Below are 20,659 nucleotides of genomic sequence, written 5' to 3'. Positions count from 1 at the left end.
ATATTTCTCTCTGTTTCATTTCTAAAAACCTAATTATTTTGTTACAATTGTGAATGGGACGATTATCAAATTTTTATTCAGTTATTGCTAGAATGTGGAAAAGCCACTGATTTCTGTGTGTTGACTTTGGAGACAATTTTTTTACTTACCAGTTGTCAATTGATCCTCTGGGTGTCTGAGCAAAAAATTATATCATCTACAAATAATAAATATTTTGTCTCTTTGTTCCCCCCCGATTCATCATTCTTATTTTTCTGATTAATTCATTAACTAAGACTTCCAATAAAGTTTTGACAAGTTGAGGTGATAGTAAGCACACTTTCCTTGCTCCTAAACGTTTTATTATCAAGTATGACACTTGCTATATGTTTCTAGTAGAAAACTTTAGCAAGATAAAAAAGCTCACTCTGTTGCTAACTCAGCATTTCATGAAAAGTGGATCTTGAATTTTATCAAATGCTTTTATCAGACATCTCTTAAGACATTATGTAGATTTTCTCCTTTAATCTATTAATGTAGCAAAACAAAAGATGACATAAGGTTCATTCAGCCAACACATATTTATTGAGTACCTATTATCTATGTGCCAAGAACTATGATAAATGCCAGGAATATAAACAAGAACAAGAACGGAAAGTTTTCTGCCCTGAAGTTGAGCAATCTTTGCATTCTTAGGATAAACCCTATTTACTCTAGGTGTGTTACTCTTTCAATACGCTGCAGGACTTGATCTGATATCGCTTTGCTTAGGATTTTTGCATCTACATTCCTGAGTGGAACCAGATTATGTTGCCCTGGGCCCCATTCAAAACTGACAGTTTTACAAGTTCTCAGTAAACAGACTGGAGCAAAGTATAGTGCTTCTCTCCATTTATTCAAGTGTTCTTTTAAATCTGTAATAAATTTTGCAGTTTTCTTCCTGTGGGTCTTAAACATTCCTGATTAAATATATTCCTAGATAATGTATTCATTTCATTTCATTATGAGTGAGATGTTTAAATCAACTCTTCTAATTATTTATTGCTTGGGTATATAAAACCAATTGATTTTTATATATTTGGTTTATGATTGGTTGCTTAGACAGAAATTTTTCAATAAGGCTTTTCTTTTTTTTTTTTTGTTGGTCAGCAGCTACATTTATTTTGACCAGACTCAGGAGTCAGACGATACTCCCAACAATCAGACCATTAGGTCTTGTAAACAAAACAGGCAAAAAGGGGGAACTAACCAGGATCAGCATCTACCATTTTCCATGTGTGTTCACAAGCCTTTTTTTTTTTTTTTGAGTTGGCCTTGAGAATGAATTTAGAGAAAGCTAGCAGAATACCAAGCACTAACATGAAGAGACCCTATATGCACACACTGTCCATCTCCCCACATCTGCTACCTTTGACTGGCAACAAGACAGGAAGGAATTATTAAACTATTAGGTAGCATGAAGTTATCCAGTAAGAGGCACACCTCCAGCTCAGGTTTGAGACACCAGACCTCAGAGTAAGGGAACTTATGTTAAGTGGTGTGTAAAAAGTAATAGAAGACTAAGGTTTGGAAAGAGGATAAACAAGGAGACTTTAAAAAATCTCTTCTCCTGGGATGATCTGTTTGCGCCAGTGTCCTTGGAAAGTGAGGGCTTGATGTGCCTCCTGCCAGTGTCTTGGTCATGCGTGTTGCTGCTGGTGTGTTTCAAATACTACTGAAAACATGGTATTTTTTTTTTCTGAGCATTTTCCTGGTACTGGGTCCAACAGGAAAATCCCCTACGGTCACCTCTCCCCTGGACCCGGGGTTATTTTTCCTCATTTTTTCTTTCTTTTCTCCTCAGACTTGTAGTAGGGGTTCCACAACATGAAAAGGAGAAGTATAATAGGGATGAGAAAGTAGGTGATGTAGGCAGATATATGGAATAGTCATTGGTGGAAAGTCTTAGGTCCTTGTCCTCTGAAACAACTGGTTTTGGAGAAATCCTGGAGTAGAAACGTGGAGAGGATTGGAATCAGAGTTGTCATGGTGTCAACCGAGTAGTTGATTGCAGGGGTGCGGATCCACCTGCAGCCTCCATGAACACTGGTATGGCCACCTTCTTTTTAAAAGCATCCGTCATGGGGACACTTTGAAGACTTATGTTGGGATGAGAAAGAAAGGCAACTGACACACAAGCTCGCAAAACAGGAAGGACTTAAACCACACCGGGGGGTTGTGTAGCAGGGGATCTTTGAACTCCTCAGTATACCACTGCCGCAGGTTTCTCAGCTCCACCCGGTAGAGATCACAAGGCAGCACCGCCTGCAGGTCCACGAGCAAGGTGATGGGGATGTGGGAGAGGACCAGCAGCCACTCCAGGCCATGCCGGGCACCCAGAGACCCCATCATCCATCAGCTGGGCAGAGCAGGATCCCAGACTACCAGGCTTTTCATTTTTAACTGATATTTTTCCTGGTTATGAGACTTCAGGATAGACCATCATAATATGAGTAAATAGTAATATTTTCCTCTTCCTCATCAATCACTAATCCTTTTCCCTCTGTGCCTGATCTTATTTCATGGGTTAGAAATTGCAGCACAATATCGAGTAGTATTTATAATAAAGAACATCCTTGTATTTTTTTCTTCTTTTAAAGTCAATGTTCCTAGAGTTTTATGGTTAGATAATCACATATTGAGATAAATAATCTGCACCAACTTGAGAAAGAAGATTTCATTCCTATTCTGGTCCTAGTTATCAGGTGCTTTTACTAAAAATGGATGTTGCATTTTTTGCAAAATAGTTTTTGACATATTTTGGAATAATCGCTTTATTTTTCTTCTGTGACATATAGATTTGAAAATTATATTAATTAATTCATAATATTGAATTATCTTTGCATTCTTGAAAGAAAACCTGCTAGGGTTTGTTTCATTATTTCACAAACAGCTGGGTAAATGTAGTATTGCATTTTAGATTTTGGCATCTAAATCTCAATATTTGTGAGGTTACTTTGTCATTTTCTCTTTTGTGTTAGTTTTATAAATTTTCGGTGTTAGAGTTTTGAACTGGGATTCTTTTCCCACGTATTTTAATGTCCTTAGACATTAAAAAGAGTTAATAAGTCAGAAAATTATTTGTTCTTTAAATTTTGAAATAATTTTGCTTTAAATCCTCTGAATAGGTAAATATTTACTTTTGTTTTTCAGTTTCTTCGTAAGAATGTTTCCTGCTTCTTCAGCAGTTAATATTCATGTTTGATAAGCATGAGAATAATTCTTTATATCAAGATTTTCAGATGTTTTCATGTCTAAGATTACACTTCCTTTCTTATCCCTAATTTTTTCCTCATCTCTTATTTTTCTTTGATTAAAATAGAGGTTTGTATATTTTATTCTTTTTGTTCTATATATTGTCTGCTTTTTTCTAAAGAACCACTCAGATTTATTTCTCTATTCTATTCCTTTTTGTTTACAAATTTTAATTTCTGCTTTCATCTGTAATCATTTTTTCTTTTTTTTCCCCCTTAGTCATGCTTTGTTTTGCTCTTAGCTTCTCAAGTTAATGGCTTAATTCATTTGTTTCTTTTATTATTTAAAAATAGTAAAAGTATGTTTTTTGCCTGATTATAGCTTTGGCTAAATACCACAGGTTTGAATATGTAGTCTGCTTATAATTATAATTTTCTAAGTATTTTGTAATTACACTTTGAATTTCCTATTTGACCCAGAAGAATATTGTTTTGTTTCTTTTCATCAAAAACTGGGGAAATTTTTTTAAAATTATTCTTGTTCAACTATCAATTTTGTTGCATTTTGATCAAAGAATATGGTCTGTATAGATCTGTCTTTTAGAAAATTTTGAGGTTTTCTTTGTGATCAAATATATATAAAATTTTAAGTGTTTCCAAATATTTTAAAGGGGAATATATCTTATATTTGAGGTTATTACATTTCCATGTGTATTTTCAAATTGACTCAATTGGTGATATTATCAGATACTCCATTTCTTTGTCTATTGCCTATTTTAACTCTTAAGAACAGAAAAGTGCTTCCTTTTCTTACTGTGCATCCATTGCAGTCAATTCCTCTTTCAAATTCTAACAGCTTTTGCTTTACGCTTATTATATACTGTTATTTGGCACATGGAAGTTGAATCCTGATACATTTTAATTTGGGATCTTCCTATCAACACTGAAAAAGAAAGATTATGAGACATTTAAATTTTTTCCCTTGAAAATCTACTTCATCTTATATGATTGTAATTCCAACTGTTAGTTGGGGAGAGTAGTTCTTTTATATCTTAATACAATCTTATACTTTCAATTTTCTTGTGTTTATCTTTCGTAGGTATCTTTGATAGACAACTATTGCAGATTATGACCTGATTTTTGCCATTTAATATGATAAAGTTATCATATTTGTCATAAATTATATGTTTGTGCTTACTCAAATTGATTTACATTTTTTTTCAGTTTCTTTGCTTTTTCTTTTGATCTTTATCTTTGACTCTATCATACAAGTTTTCTTTTCTCTTTTCTGATGTACAAGTATGCATCCTACTTTTACTTTTGCTCAAGTTTACCTCTAAAAAATAAGCAACTGTATTTCTCTGTCCACATCAAGGGGAAAGAATCAGTGTCTACCACTATCCCTCCTTTGCACAATAAAGACAATAGCCTGCCATTCTTTCCTCGAGGTCTCCTCCACTACCTAGGGATTTAGACCCAACATCTTATTTGCTAAGTATTATTATTTACATGTTATATTTTCTCTTTCAAGGATTAAAGGTGAAGTGTCCAATCTCTGTTGTAGCTACAGTGTATTTGCAACGGTTTAGACTTGATCCCACATTAAAATATTTCAGTACTTACTGCCAGTCCTTTTAAGTCCTGTACATCTTCTTTGTACAGGATGTTTTTAAAACTGGATTCATTTTATGAAAATTGTCTGGAAAACTTTGATTTTTCTTTCATGAAGACGACTTCATTAATTTAGTTTTCGACACTTGGTATCAGAGAATGCTTTTTTATTGACTTCAAATGTGAATAATAATGTGTCCAGATTTAGCATTCTTAGATCTTAATAAATTGGGCCTCTGAAGATGTTGCTTTATTAACTTCTGGTCCTGATTATTTTCTTTTGTTTTTTCCTGCCTTCCAGAATTCTTTTTATGAAAAATTAAAATTTTAAACTTCCATAGAAACTGGTCTCTTTATATTAATTTTGTCTAGTATTCATCAAGCTCACTTGATCTGAATATTTACTTACTTAAGTTCAGGAAGTTAATTTCTTTAACTTTAAATATATATATATATATATATATATATATATATATATATATATATATATATATATATAAAACATTGCTATTTTTCTATTTGTTCAGGTGTCTCCTTTGGCAGCACTAGTTTTCTTCATGTTGGATTTCCACTCTCTGCCCTCTGACTCCATCATCTCTTTTCATAATATTTTTTTATCTCAATTTCATTTTCTTTTAATTCTGGAAGAGTGCTTCACATCTGTCCTCTATATTACTGATTTCACTATAAACATTGCCCATTAAGCACTTTATTGCTTCTAATGCATTTTCCACTTTGATATTTCATATTCAGTTTTATAACATTTTTCCTTCTTTCATCTTACTCTGTATTCTAGTTTCTTAACCAGCTTCCTTCTCACCTCAATATATTTTCTTCTCTCATTTTTCATCTCCTGTTTCTTGGGGTCCTTGGATGTTATTTAGATTACAAAGCATATGCTGTTTAAAATTTATTTGCATTTCCTGTAGTAAATCTTTTTCAAAAGTACACTCTTCCTCTGCCTCCTGAGTCCTATATTTTCACTTCTTGAAGTTACAAAATTTTTCATATGCCTCATAATGAGGTTCTATTTTACCTGTTTATTCATCCTTGAATGATGACTATTTTATCTGGCCTGTTATTTCTCTGCAAAACACTGAATAGATTTTTCTTAGATCCCATCAAAGTTTACTTGGTTTTTGTTCTAATCCTCTTTTAGATCTTATGCTATATGACATTTTACCCATTCAGTGATTAAACATCCTGATGGGAGATTTATTCTAACATTATGTGAGCCGAGGTCAAACTTCCTCTGTGTATGGCTAAGCCATTGTGCTAGAAGCCAGATCGGGAATGACCTGACCTAGTTCTTTTTGCTACCACAAAGTAGGCTGAAAAAGAAACTTTTGACTTTGTGGAGAATCCTCCATGGCAGAGCCCAACTACTGGCCGTATGGTGCAACCACAAGGGCCTGGCCCCAAGCAGTGGCTGCCCTCAGGTTCTTAGGACCTGTAAGGGAGAAGTTCCTTGCTAGTCCCAAGCCTGTCATGCCCTCCCACCATGGACCCTATATTTCAGGGTATTATTAAAATGCCTTCAAGATCTCCTTCACTTTTTTCCTCTTAAGCCTGTACCACTTTCTCAATGAGTGAGTCCTAGTGTCTTTCATAGATAAGGTTCCATTGGCAAAAATGTACTTGACATCTCTACATGTGAAAAGTGTTCTTCTCTAGCTCCCAGCAGTGATACAGGAGTTCCCAATTCTTGTGTTCCCTTTGATGCTTTAATAGGAATTTGGAAGCTTCCTGTGCTTACATTGCCATCTTTACCTGGAAGTAAGTTAAGAATATCTAAATAAGCAGGACATGTCTCAGAGGCTGTGGCGACCTCTCAATTGGGCTTAGATTTGGGTGCCAATACAGATCTATTTTCCACAGGACCAGCCATACCGATGGACTTCCAAGTGGCTCTCAGAAGTGCTTTTCTGCCAATCCCAGCCAGTTTCCTGGATTACAGCTAAGTTCCAATGATTCTTTTTGCTGTTTCCTAGTTGGCCTGGTGCATACATATATCTGAGTGTCTACCTTTGTTCTCACTTTTTTTTGAAGCCCAATTATATATGAATACCTATGAGGTGCCAGAAACTTCACCTGTATGATTTTGTTCAATCTTCACAAGATGGTTCAACATAGATACTATTATAGTCCCCAATTTACAAATGGAGGACTTGAAGCCTAGAAAAGGATTTAAACAACTTAAGGTCACTCAGATAGTGAGTGTCAGAATCACTACTTACTGGCCCGTCATCCTCTAAAACCCATGTTTTTAACCAGTATTTCAAAAGCCTCTAAGCTAGAGATTTCCCCCCCAAAAAATAGATAGATTTCCCACATTAACCACGAGTGTTAGCAGCCATTTGGATTCCCTGCCATCATGTCGTACCTTTTCACCATGGACCAACAGTCTACTAGATGAACCCATGTTTATATCAAACTTACTCTTCCCTCCCATCTTAGAATAAAAGACATCTTTCCTCCAGAGCAGCTCCCTCCCTGTGTGCCCAAGATTCCCTTCCCTTTCTTCTCCTTCCATGAATCTCTGTCCCTACTTGTTCTGTCATCTCACCATAAAAACACAGTCACGTCTCTCCCATCTCTTCTCAACATCGCATTGACCTTGTTTTTCTTTCCTTTACTGCCAAACTTCTCCTTCCATTGTCATGGGAAACTAGTTTGCACTAGCTTTTTCCATTTCCTTTTTGTTCCTTAATCTCCCCAATTTTCACCCCTAGCGACCCCACTCAAACACTCCACCCAAGATGACTGTGGCCTCCCAATTGTGAGAACACACTTTGGTCTTCCACTTCCACTTTCCACTACACATGGAAACATTGATGCCTTCCTTCATAAATTTATTTCCACCTTCTTTCCATGATTCTACTCTCTTCTCTTCTGTCCTCCTCCTGTCTCCTTGGCCTTTATTTTTCCAACTACCTTCTATTTTTCTCTTTTTCCGTCTGCCCAAATGGTTGGGCAAAATGACCCAGCATTCCATCCTTGGATCTCTCTTTTGAGTATAGTTCCCTATGCTATACAGTAGGTCCTTGTTATTTATCTATTTTATATATAGTAGTATGTATCTGTTAATCCCAAACTCCTAATTTATCCCTCGCCCATCCCCTTTCCCCTTTGGTAACCATAAGTTTGTTTTCTATGTCTGTGAGTCTGTTTCTGTTTTGTAAATAAGTTTATTTGTGCCGTATTTTAGATTCCACATATAAGTGATATCATATGGTATTTGTCTTTCTCTGTCTGACTTACTTAACTTAGTATGATCATCTCTAAGTCCATCCATGTTGCTGCAAATGACATTATTTCATTCTTTTCATGGCTGAGTAATATTTCATTGTGAGTGAGTGTGTGTGTGTGTGTGTGTGTGTGTGTGTGTGAGTATCACATCTTCTTTATCCATTCATCTGTCAATGGACAGTTTCATGTCTTGGCTATGCTGCTATATGCTGCTATGAACACTGGGGTGCATATATCTTTTTTGTTTTTAGCTTCTTTTTTTTAACATCTTTATTGGAGTAAAATTGCTTTACAATTGTGAGTTAGTTTCTGCTGTATAACAAAGTGAGTCAGCTATATGTGTACATATATCCCCATATCTTCTCCCTCTTGTGTCTCCCTCCCACCCTCCCTATCCTACCCCTCTAGGTGGACACAAAGCACATAGGTGATCTCCCTGTGCTATGCGGCTTCTTCCCACTAGCTATCTGTTTTACATTTGGTAGTGTATATATGCCCATGCCACTCTCTCACTTTGTCCCATCTTACCCTTCCCCCTCCCTGTGTCCTCAAGTCCATTCTCTAGGTCTGCGTCTTTATTCCTGGCCTGCCCCTAGGTTCTTCAGAATCATTTTTGTTTTTGTTTTTTGGATTCCATATATATGTGTTAGCACATGGTATTTGTTTTTCCCTTTCTTTGACTTACTTCACTCTGTATGAGAGACTCTAAGTCCATCCACCTCACTACAAATAACTCAGTTCCATTTCTTTCTGTGGCTGAGTAATATTCCATTGTATATATGTGCCACATCTTCTTTATCCATTCATCTGTTGATGGACATTTAGATTGCTTCCATGTCCTGGCTATTGTAAATAGAGCTGCAATGAACATTGTGGTACATGACTCTTTTTGAATTATGGTTATCTTGGGGTGCATATATCTTTTCAAATGAGAGTTTTCTCTAGATATATGCCCAGGAGTGGGATTTCACCATGCTATTCTTTATTCCTGGAATTTGTCCGCCTTCCCTTGCAACCTTGTCTTTTTGGGAAATTCTCAGTCATTCATTAAAACTCAACCCAAATATTGCATCCATTTTGAATTTTGACCTTGCTTCACAGAAACATTTACTATATCACTTCTTCATGCTCCCAGAGAACCTGATGCACACACCCCTATGTTGGTATTCAACATGTGGCTTTATCTTGAGTTTGTTCACTTCTTGGTCTTCCATCAGAGGCTACAAGCTCTTTGAAGACAAGGACACTAGTTTTTAATGACCCACCTGACTCTCCAGGATTCATCATTACTGTTGGACCAGGTATCCCAGCTATCGTGCCTGGTTGTGCAGATCTGAGGCCATGTGCTAGCTTCTTCCTCTGCCCAGTGCTGCTGTGAATAACCTATTATGAGCTATAACTGTGTCCAAGTGATGTCACAGGTAACTATTGCAGGTAGAGAAGAGAAACCCTGCTATTATGTAGGACTCAACCACTAACTCATAAAAGGGATGACTTCGTCTTTCTCAAAATTATAGACTCTCATATTACGCATAAGACAGAACATAAGAATATATAGGGTCATTGGAAACCAGAGTACTATAATAGCGGCACTTTTCAGGGCATAAAAATTTGATTTTCCAATTTGTTTCTATCCATAAGTAGGAGTATGGGCCAAACACAACCCATAAGAGTGTTGTCAGAAGATGTTAACAAAGAAGTTTATCTCATGCCAATGAAGTATTTACATTTGATTGAATCTGGAGACTTCCATGAGGACCTTGCTGTGGGACTGAGTTTTCTCCACATTCTAATTCTGCAGTGGAGAGCTGTTTCCATTTTCAAGGTATTTGTCCTTGTCGTTATGTATTTTCCTTCCTGTTTATATACACTCTGTTTGTATTAGCCTCCTTGGTTACCATTTATCTCTCTGGGTTCTGGATTTCAATATTTAATCATTTCTATTACAAGCATTTGCTCACATTTTAACATCTCTGAAATGGGAATGTGTCATACAATTACTAACATCTGATAGTCCTTGCTTGTCTAGGACCATTCATGACATCACTGCTCTTGTCTGTGCAAATTTGCTTGTTATTCCTGGGAGCCTGACTGAACAACAGCAAGCCCTCAGCCCAGAGGGGAGTATTTGTGGCAGCTCCCACTAGATTGATTGCAGGACAGGGCTTTCTCCACCCTGTACCTTCCCACAGTAATCTGAATTCTCTATTTCTTTCACTGGTTGTCAGGAAGCTTCTTTACCAGGGACTATAATGTCTTGCTCACCATTATCTCAGTGTAAAGATAGATGTCTTTCCATGTGAGAGGAAGGACGGCTCACCTAGGAGTTCATCCTCTGTACCACAGAGATGAGGAGCAAACACCTTTATGTCATCAATGCTATGTAAGTGTTAGCTTCCCCACATTTGAGCAGTACAAGGTGTGTTAGGAGAAAAAGAATGTTATCTCATGGTGGCCTCCCAAACAAACCACTTGGTGGCTTCTGTTCTCCTCTGGCAACTTCTGCCCATTCCTCTCAGCAAACCCGTAAGTATGCGTGTCAGAGTTCATTCAAGAAAAAAGATGCCATGCAGGATATTCAAATGGAGGGTATTTAATACAAGCAATTGGTTACACAGGTGCTGAAGACTAAAAGAGCAAAAAGAAGGGCTGAAAATCATCATAACTATAGAAAGCAGCTACAGCTCTTAGGGTTGAGGAAACCAAAGGAGAAATTTGTGCTCACAGGACCCAGGAGTCGAAAGGAAGGTCCCCATGTTACTAGAGTTTAGGGATGGGGGGTGTCCCATGGGTGGTAGTCAGGTCTCTGAAGTGGGTGAGGCACAGCTGGTGCTCTCATCAAAAAGGGGTACAGTAGTGGGCTGATGATGTAACCCCTTTATAAAGGGGTGCCACAAGGCTGGGTCTAGAAGTGTTTTAAAAACTTGGAGGTTGAAGCAGTAGCTGCCCTCTCCTGCTAGAGAAATAAGCCAGGACTGAAGACCAGAGGGAAGATTTTCCTTCCACCTCCTCAGCTTCCAGTCTGTTGTCAGGGCCTCCCACTGACAAGAGGAACCTAACGGAAATCTATCCAGCAAGGGAATCTGGGAAAAATAGTTGTCAGACTCTTAGTGGAATATAGAGAAAAGGCGGATTTGGGCCTCAGAGACAATAAGGAAACCAATGGCACAGTGGGTAACCTAGCTCTCTGCAGCTGGTTACTTTTTGGAACCATGGACTTTTCCCCTTCTAGATGTGATGTTTCTACCAGTGCATAGACCTCAAGGAGGGGTCATGTGAGGAAGACCACGTGTACCCATGCTGCCCTCTCCTGATCTCCTCCCATAGCACTATAAGTACAAGACAATATATGCAGAACACACTTTACAGATAGGTTGAGAATGAAACCATAAGGAAAAATACTTAAATTAGGATGCATACTGTGGTTATTCTGAATGTAAGGTAAGGTTTCTCATCCTCAGTGCTATGGGCATTGTGGACTGGATAATCCTTTGCTTTAAGGGATGGTCCTGAGCACCATGATGTGCTGAGCTGCATCCCTGGCCTTGGACCACTAGACACCAGCAGCACCTGGCCACAAGTTGTAACAATAAAAAGGTACCCACACATTGTCAAACAGCCCCTAAGGGGCAAAATCACCTCTGGTTGAGAACCACTGGTATAATGGTGAAGAACAGAAGCTTAAACCCTTCATGGGGGTTCCCTGAGGTTAGTCCCAAATTTCTAGATTTGCTTTTCCTCAAAGAGAGAGAGAATGCCCTCTAATGTCTTCCCATTACAAGTCTTTACCCCCTTTCTGGAACACTTCCTATCTTTTCCACAGGGCCTGCTTCTATCATGGGTAGATGATGTGCACCCTTTTCCTCATAAGAAAGGGGGGCAGATATTATAATCTACAAATTGTATTTCCCAGAGTCATAATTATTTGGCCTAAAATAACCCCAAGATTATTCATCAGGCCATCCCAGTGTGCACTATGGCATCTGCGCCTACCCCCCCCCCAAGGTCTCTTCAGCCATGTGTGGTGGCAATTTCTCTTCATCTTCTGTAATATTCAGGAGGATAATCTCTCTCATCTAACACAGATACCACCCAAGATAAAAGTAGAATTCTCAGAAACAGTGCATTTCACACCGATATTACAAAAGAGGGAGAAACCCCATATATGCCATGTGATCTTCCTCTTGCCCCAGCAGAAATGATGTTTCACTTTGTGGTGTGAGGCAGCATCAAGTTTTCTTTATTCTCTCTGGGCCTTCCTGGTCATAGCTACAGGCATGCTGGTGTACAAGGGTCTCGTCAAGCAACAAAGCTACTTAGCCCTTTGTAGTCACATACAAACACTTAAGATGAAACCTTTTCTTTACAAGGTAAAAAATTATATTTTTAGCTACTGTAGCCACTACAACCTTAAATGGAAAGCAATAAGGATAAAGTATGTTTTAATTTTATCCAGAGTTGGAAATTAGAGTGGGAGGATGGAAGATTGTTCTTTTAGTTACAATGTCCATTAGATTAATGATTTCTCTTGTTAGGCTTCCAGATGTCTATACAGACATTCTAGGGCACCAGCTCACGGTGATACTCGTGGATAACTACAAAGAGCAAAGGCTCGTTTACAAGCATCATTGGTTTGGTTCACCATCGTCACAGTGTGGGTGAGATTATCAATATAATAGAAAGAATTCTTGGTCAAATATCAAGTGAAAACTGATCTCCTTTCCCATTTTGGAAGTGAAAACAGTCCCATGTCTCACTTATAACTTGAACACTCCCCCATACTTTAACCAGCTCAGGTCTATTTCAGAGAGCAATGTTGTAATGCCTCTTTAGGCTGATAGAACTAACTGGTATTATTCTTCCCTGCGTGGTACTGTGGGAAGGATGTTAGATTTGGAATTAGAAGACTTGATTCTAGACAGTCCTTTGCCATTAGCCCAGTGCATCTCTTTAATCTCTCTGGCTTCCATCATCTCATGATAAGAAGGGGATGGATGAGATGATCTCTAAGTTTACTTTCCACTTCCATAATGCTGGGAACCAAAAATTGCCTTCCGTAAAACATGTATAAGATTTAAAAAATGCTTCCTCTAATGCAGGGATAGCGTTCGTCACTGTTGTCATTCAAAGTGAGGTAGACTCACTGTGGTGAAGCCACATAAATCTTTGTCAGCAGCTTTGGTGCAAGAGTTACCCAAATCAACTTTCATTTCAGAAAATACATTAACATGAAAAGCCAGATAGTAAACAGAACCTGGACAATTCTCTCCTTTTTAGGCTCCTTCATTCATAAAGAGATTTATACAGTACAATATTTTTCTTCCCATAAAGCAGATTTTGTTGTGGTGGTAAAAATAAGAGATGATGAGATGAGACAGTAATCTAACACTTTAGTGGAATACACTTTCCTCCAAATCAGTGAGAAATCTTTATTACAAAGTATTCTCTTCTGGTATGAATAAAAGTTGATCAATATATAAACATTGAGATTTCTTGCCATAAATTGTGGATTTTGCAGAAATAATTGGTATTTGCCTAAGTACTATTTGTCACTCTAGCTCATAATTACTCCATTTATTTCCCCATTCTCTCTTCATCAGTTAGATCATTTTTTCCCTCTTTTGAGGCCCCCAAATACAAAAAGAGTTATAGCGAGTTTGTGAAAACAGCTTTACATGAGGGAATGATTATATTTTTAATCACCAACAAAGAATTAAACAGACTTGAGACTAGAAGAGCCACTTACACATCCCTAATTCAGCATTCCTTTGCCCATCAATTATTTCCTAAAAGAGGGTGATCTTTAGTTTAAGTTTTGCCATCTTTTTGACACATTGAACACCAGGAACTCTCCATCTTTATACTTATTCCAAATAGACCACAAAGTCAATTACAATCAAACAATTCTATACCAATGATCAGATCTTAGAGGCTCAGAGCACTCATATGCTGCTGTCCTTTGTGTATGTATACCAATAATATTAAGTTGTAACTACTTTTAATAAGGTTCCAAAACAATAGAGATCACCTTCCAAATCAAAGCATAAGACATCCATATAGGATGTGGAAAGGAAGTGTTTGATAACCAAATTTGTAATTCTTAGTTGATCATCCACCTTTATCCCATGAAAAGATTGAAGAAGATAAGGGGAAAAAAAGATCAGATGAAAAGTTAGTATTTTGGAGAGAGCAGTGGGTATGCTATGAATTCCACCGTGCCCTCAAAGTGGAAGCTGTGAGGGGCAGGGGACAGGGTTTTAGGGAAACCCTTTGGAGAGTTCATTGTGTATCCTTTGAGCCTGGGTGCCATCATGGTTTCATGTTTCCCTCACTCCTGAGAAATCTAATATATAAAAGGCTGGCTGGTGGTAGAAGAAAGAAAGATGAGTATGTTGGGATCAGCCTGCATGGCCAGTTTTTTGTTGTGTTTTTTGTTTGTTTGTCCTTATGATTTGTGAGTTTTCTATGAACCAGAAACAGGCTCCTTTGCAAAGACAGAGAGCTGAGATAGGGGTCCTCTTAGATACTGGTCAGGAAGATTCTGCCAAAGGTGCAAAAAGATGTTAGCAGAAAGAAGTTGAAAATATACCTGGGATGCCAGGAAGGCCCAGAGGCAGGTAGGGATGCATTTACTCATGTCAAGGGAGCTGGAAGTGGGAGCTCCCTAATGATGGAGGAGGTGTCTTTGTATGGTACAAGTTACCCCAAGAAACAGAGCCTGAGACAAGTTTGGAAAGTGGATGAAAAGAAGAGTGAGGAACAGGCAAGAAAGAACAAGGAGGGAGAAAATCCTGGACAGGTGTGTGTCACTGAGCTGGACTGTGGGCAACTCAAGTCCACCATAACCTCCCATGGTAGAAGGTGCTGCAGAATTGTCCACATGAGTGAAGTCTACTAAGGGGACTTCTGAGAAAGGTTTTATTGTTCTTAAAGATGGACTCAGGGAGGGGCCGAGCTCTCTTCCCCTCTTCTAGCCTTTGACACTGTTGCCTATCATGGAAGCAACCATCTTGTGCCACATGAAGTGTAGCTGATACGCTGAGGATGAAGGTCTGAAAAGAGGGACGGGAGGTAGGTCCTTGATGATATGATTGAGCCATTGAATTATCCAGCCTGGTACTTTCCTGACTCTCATTTTCTTACTAATTGAGAGAATATGTGTTCCTTGTTGTTCAGGTCATTTTGGGCTGGATCTTCAGTCCCATGCAGCTGAGAGCACTCTGACTGATACAACCTCTATCAACACCCTCCATCACTCAGCAATTTCAGCTTCTCCCAAAGTCTCATCGCCGAGTGAAGGCATTAAAGAAAACAATGTTTTGTTAACTTTAATGGGAAAAATTCTAATGCACTCCATCACAACTCAAGGTATGTGAGTCATATCCCAGATTGAAAAAAAAATCTATTAATCAAGCAGTAAAAACAAGTTTATATAAGTAATAAATGAGATAATAAGTATAGCTTGTCACAACATGTAAGATAATGAAAGTTTATTGTACTCATCAAAGGTGATGATTATTTGTGGTGGCTGGAAAAAAGATGAAACAGTGCTGCAGGTAGAGTCTTTCCAGGGAAGGAGATTCTGAAACAGAGGTTAGTATGACAAAATTTTAAGGAGAGATCCCAGGATCAATACACTGTGGAAGGGAAGGAAAGAAAGTAAGATTGGCAGAGTGGTTCAGCAAGTTCTTCAGACAACTCCATTGGGAGCTCTGGAGCTGGGTTGGACCTTCCAAATTGTCCTGAATTGCTAAGAAGTGGCCCAAATTTTACACTCCCACTTTGACCAGTCATTGGGGTGAGGCTGCACCTGGGAATGTATCAATACCTCAGTCAAGGTAATTCTCTTCACTTTAACAATGACACCCAGAGTGGATTGTGTGTTGAGCCCAGACACTGGGTGGTAATCCTGTAGGACTAAAGGCCTACCTAGGCTGTGCCTCACAGCATTCACTACAGAGCAGAGACATTTTTGGAAGGTGGTAGAAAGTCAGGAGACTGATTTTCACGCACACCTTCAACGTCAGAAACACACAGCCTTGTCTTAAGGATATATATATATTTTTAAAATGTGAACCCAAAAGGGTAAAGTTGAGCTTTGAAACACATTGAAAACGCATCATAGAAAATGCCACATCTTCTTCCCTTTTATCTGGTTTGCATACTACACAATGCAAAACTTGGGGGTTCATCCAAATAGGGCATGAAATTAAAATTCTACATCCTATTCTCTGACTAGATACTTATGTTGAGTCAATTAGTATATCTTTGCCTGAAACAATAATGTCAAAACATCACTTCTCATAGCATGTCTATCTAGTGGGCTTGGGGGGTTAAAAGTTGTTATATAAAAAAAGAAGAAGTTGTTTGATAAATAGGATAACTTTTCAAGCGTTGTTGTGGTGAAAACCCATTAACTGGACAATTGTTATGTGCATTAAGTCTGTATAGAATATATCCTAACCACACATGCACAAAATACACCTTGCAATTTTAAGATTATTAAATTCTCTTAAATTTTTTATAGTTGTCCATAAATCATCATTTACTTCCATGCTGATGGGGCTGAAAGTACAGAGTAGAACGCACCCTTGGAAATGGTCATTTTAGTTGACCATTTAGAAAGTTGTCATTCTGTGGGATTTTTAGGCAGCAAAGTTACCATCAAATATAACATAATTAGGTTTAATCTATGACAATTCCAGTATCTTTAGATTACGTTATCTTGAACATTGTAAATTCCCAAATAAACCCTAAAGAAGACCAGGCAAAGCCAACAAAAGGATAGAATTTTTTGTTTTTAATGTCACCCATCTAGGACCTAGAGATGATCATACTAAGTGAAGGAAGTCAGACAGAGAAAGACAAATATCATATGATATTGCTTGTATGTAGAATCTAAAAAAATGATACAAATGAACTTATTTATAGAACAGAAATAGACTCACAGACACAGAAGACAAACTTCTGATTACCAAAAGAGAAAGGGGGGGGAGGGATAAATTAGGAGTTTGGGATTGATAGATACACACTACTATATATAAAATAGATAACCAACAAGGTCCTACTGTAGAGCACAGGGAACTCTATTTAAAACATGTGACCATCTAACCACAAACATCGGTCTTCTGGTATCATACACTCAAGCTCTGGGTGGCCCACTGTACCCAGAATGCCTCCCAGAAGCAGGGCCTGCTGCTGAGCCCCTTTCCTTGACATAGATCCAATGGTCACCATCCTGTGGAAAACGCTGACTGAGCCAAGAATAGGAAGACCAGAGTCTACACACCAAGATTATAAAGCGAGAATGTTGGAAAGAAAGAGTTTAAACAACAGCCCTGTACCCAAAAGGTCCTGTCTCCCTTTCACAAGATGTAGTCCAGCTGGTTATGGAAGTACCCCCCAGCAGCTAATTGGTATTGCAGTGCTTCTGAGCTGTGACCTAAAAAAGGGGGAGAATATCAGCCTTTGGTTGAATCTCTTTGCTTAATGCTTTCTGGAGGTCAAAAAGAATGGTTAACTCTCTATATTGACTGCAGAGAAAGCTACCTTTCATTCTAACCTACATTTGTAGGTTTTTAGGAAGGTATTCCTGGCAATTGCTGCAGTTGGCTTCTTCAAATTTAAATGGGAACAAAGATTCAGAACTGGTTTTGAGGGACCAGTGGGAAGAGTCTGGAAAATAGCCATTGGTTAAGCTGAACCTGGCCCAGATACTTTAAAGCCTTGGGGACATATTTAGATAAGGATTATTTCTTAACTTATTAAGTCACTGTCAGAGGAGGAGGTCAGAATCAAAGAGGAGATGAGGGTCAGAAAGGTCAGAGCAAATCAAGCACAGAGAATTGCTAGGTGTCAGGGCATAAGAACAAGAATGAGGTTTGATGAGTGCATAAGTACCATTTATTGAGGCATTTTCCTAAGTCTTGAACACATCACCTCATTTATTTTCACTTTGCCTTATTTTTAAAAAAAATTTACTAGTGATAAATTGAGTTAGAGTGGTTAAATAATTTGCCCAAATTCCATAACTAAAAATTGGTGTCAGTGAGATTCAAACCTAAACCTGCCTGACACCAGAACCATTGCTCTTAACCAAGAATTCTGAACTGTCAAAAAGTTGAACGTGTGATCTGGAACACAGTAGATTGTAATGACCTGTATGGGAATAGAATCTAAAAAAGAGTGGGTATTTGTATATATGTATAACTGATTCACTTTGCTGTATAGCAGAAACTAACACAACATTGTAAATCAACTATGCTCCAATAAAAATTAATTTAAAAAATAAAACAGAAAAAAAAAAAGAAAAAAAAAGGGGGAGATGTAAAAGTCAAATAAAGTGACATAAAGAAATCCCCACCCTGGTTCTTAGGTTGGCTGGTGAGCTATTTCTATACTGTACGTACATGAACAGCTCTTCTTGGGTGGTGGTTTAATGTCGCTCCACCTTGGCTTGCAATTACCCTGAATGGAGCCGCAACAAATCTTCGTAATGCCAATCTCATCTTTCCACCTCATTGACAGCTCAGGAAATGCATCTGAAATTCATAGTAGCCTCATAGCCTATGGCAAGAGAAATCCATGCTGCTAAAATTTTATTTTAGAATTCAAGCTGGTTTTTCTCAGTTTCGGATGCTCCGTTTTTTTTAATCTTGTGCTGCCTACCACACTGTATCAAAATAACCAGCCAATATTGTTCAACTGTCAGGGACCTCAGCTGCCTCTGAATTTTATTAGTACAAATAAATACTGGAACATGTTTAAAAAAATCATCCCGATAGATAGAAGCTCACATTAATAGAATTAAAATCAGAGGGGAAATGCCTATAAACTTGGACTTGACTGGCCTCCCAACTTTCCTTTACTGACTTTAAAAAAAAAAAAGGTTGAATAGATATTCAGACTGATTTAATGTTTAGCCTGAGAGGGATGCTAGGCTGGGTCCCAAATTTGTGCAATGTTCAAAGGGAGAGAGATTTTAAAATCCCAACAAAAAGAGATATTTCCAAATTAATGGCATTGCCCGAATGCCTTGGCTCCCTGCACCCCACCAGGAAGGTTTATTATTTTCTGGTAAAATGTTGCTCGGATGGGGAGTGGTAGTCAGCGATGCGTCAGAGCTGCTCTTTGAACACATTAAAAAGCTGAATGCACAACAAAGAACAGATGTTCCAGCATGCCTTATTTATGCACCCATCAGCAATCTTCCAGTGACCACAAAACACAGCCTTTTTTCCCCCTCCTCTTCACAATATTATTTCCTGATAAGCTCACCCTTTCGATCAATTTATTTATTTTTGACCCCCACTGAACTCCTAGGTAATCGTCTATGTGTGTGTGAGCAAGTGTGCCTGCGTGTGTGCGTGTGTTATTTGCGTCTGCCTCCATCGGAGCTGAATTCTATTGAACTGTGGAACAGGTGTGGATTCTGCAATTAGATCACATTTCAGAGAGAGAGACACTGAGAGTTATAATGGCGGTGAATTCTTCACAGTCGAATGCAGCACCATAGCGACCAGCAACAATGAAGGAGACGAGGTGTTAGTATTAGGGGTGATCATTTTTAGTTTATGGGATCATCCGATTGAATGTGGCCAGAAGGCGTGTGAACGTGTGTCTGGGGCTCAGCAGCTGTAAGGCAAACTTGTTTTACTGGCACTTATCTGAAATGCCTCACTCGCCCACCCTCTCTGCTTACCACTGGAATGGAAGTAGCGATTAGGAAGTGAGATATAATGCAGATTAAACGTTATGATGGACCAAGATCCTGTTGGGTTATTAAAACCCATTTGCTTTCACTGGTTTTAAAGGCATAGCACCTTATTGAAACCTCTAGCTCTAGATCTCCGAGCATTAAAAGGTGGCAGGTAGATGAGTGAGGGGAAGGGTTATGTGAAGAAATACAATTTAGAATCTAAAGAGAAGCAAGAATATTTCCTCTTCCGACACCAGAAAGCTGCATTTTTTTTTTCAGTGAGTGAATCTAATCTGTGACCTCAATTTGAGCTTCAGAAAAACATGATACATGAATACAGAAAATACTCACTCCCACAAATTGATTTAATAGGTGACAAATAAATAGGGTAAGCAATTTTCACAATAATATTTGGTCACTTTTGGAACTTCCGATGCTAAGTGGTATTTCCTTAACATATTTTCCATATTTTCTATGAAGTGGAGAGTATTTGGTACCAGATTTGGTGGTGTAAAATCAGCCCTTGGGAGAGTTCCAGCTGTTCCCTGAGGCATCTCAGAACGGTGCTGTGGGCTGGCTGGCAGCAGCAGCTATCCCTGAAAGAATAAAGGAAGCCAGACAACAGAGGGAAGGGCTTTGCACAAAGTGAAGCCAAGGGCATCTTATGCACACATCAGGAATCTGGGCTTAGAAGAAAGAGATGTGGGTAGCTTGATAGGATACAGATTCCCCCATCGCGTGGGCCTGGGAGCTCAGCATGAGGACCACTGTTCTTTGCCCAGAACCTTGAACTCTGGATGGCCAAGGTCAGGGCTCAGCATCACAGTATACTAGATCACAGCCAACATATCGCCAAGGGCAGAGTTCCTTTTCTGGCACTAATATGAGC

The 20,659-nt window shown here is 38.5% G+C and overlaps 1 pseudogene; it reads right to left on the bottom strand.

Moving 5' to 3' along the window:
• Positions 1 to 1,796: 1,796 nt before the first annotated feature.
• Positions 1,797 to 2,370, bottom strand: LOC132424333 (sigma intracellular receptor 2-like; annotated as a pseudogene).
• Between the last annotated feature and the right edge of the window lie 18,289 nt (positions 2,371 to 20,659).

Source organism: Delphinus delphis, chromosome 4 (assembly GCF_949987515.2).
Source record: "Delphinus delphis chromosome 4, mDelDel1.2, whole genome shotgun sequence".
NCBI lineage: Eukaryota > Metazoa > Chordata > Mammalia > Artiodactyla > Delphinidae > Delphinus > Delphinus delphis.
Note: the sequence above shows the minus strand (reverse complement) of the source record. Positions and strands in the feature narration are given on the sequence as shown.